The 1,157-nt window shown below is 32.9% G+C and overlaps 1 long non-coding RNA gene across 1 annotated transcript in view; it reads left to right on the top strand.

Annotated features, from left to right (window-relative positions):
- Window positions 1-1,157, top strand: part of LOC119581868 — an 11,236-nt gene that overhangs the window by 3,020 nt on the left and 7,059 nt on the right. The gene's annotated exons all lie outside the window — the stretch shown is intronic.

Genomic DNA, 1,157 nt, shown 5'->3' with positions numbered 1-1,157 from the left:
AAACCCTAAAATACATAAGGGATAACACCCAACTATCTTGCTATGTCGCTGCCCTCCTGGTAATGTGATAGCAGCTGGAGTGGCCAGTCAGCACATTCCGCGGAGACTGGACACGCCCTTGGATTTTACTCTTGAAGTTTGTTTGTTTTTTCAAATAAAGGTACCATCCACCTGGTATATATATGTGTAGCATTGACTGCACACGGCTATGCTCTAATAAACGGAATCATACCACTGAAAATAGTTAACTACAAATCTACCCCCATACGCCTCTAAAGTTAGTATGATTTCACAAATAAATTGAAGCTATCCGTTTGCTAGTTTTCATGAAATTTTAATTAGAAGAATCACAAGATAATCATTGCAATTTATTAATACCGGTGACAGGTACCTTTATATGTATAATCCCTGGTGAGTAACCGATATACTGTCAGGAGAGTTTATAAAAGATATTCAGAATGGTCTTATTACTCTATTCTTTTTATTTATTTTATAATCAATATCCAGCAGTATGCTAAAAGAACGACAATAAAACTAAAATTCATGAGATATTAAATTACAAGCAGATATGAATATCCTAAATGTAGCGTGGTTGGTTTATGACAGGTTTACATAGTGTACATGGATGATATACAGTATGTAAAAGTAAAAGGAGAAATTCATAAAATACGAGTGAATATTAAGAATATATCCTTACAACGAAGCTTTTTTAAATAATATATTTCAAAAATATAATGATTATGTGTTATTGGTCAGAAAACGCTATTACATGACCCTTAACTTATCAACCCTGCCAACCCAATGATGCCAATTTGGCACAAATGGAGTAAATTCTGCTCTTTTGGTTTTGGATAATAAATTCATATCATTTAGGCCAGCTGACCTTTCCTTCTCTGTCGCATTTTCACATGCTTTCATATATATATTTATTATGTAGACAATGAATGGTTTCACGACAGAAGGCTAAAAGTATTTCATATCGCGTATTACATACCTTGCCTTATAGTACTTGTATATTAAAAAGTATTTTCATTTACGTGCGAAGTGTACAATCTTATTTTTAAATGCCATGATGATTACCACATTATGCAACATAAGCATTTATAAGGTCAAATTTAGTAATAAACAACCCGATAAGATTACCAGTCTGATAATGG

This window comes from Penaeus monodon, chromosome 15 (genome assembly GCF_015228065.2).
Source record: "Penaeus monodon isolate SGIC_2016 chromosome 15, NSTDA_Pmon_1, whole genome shotgun sequence".
Lineage (NCBI taxonomy): Eukaryota > Metazoa > Arthropoda > Malacostraca > Decapoda > Penaeidae > Penaeus > Penaeus monodon.
This window is presented reverse-complemented; position numbering and strand designations above follow the sequence as displayed.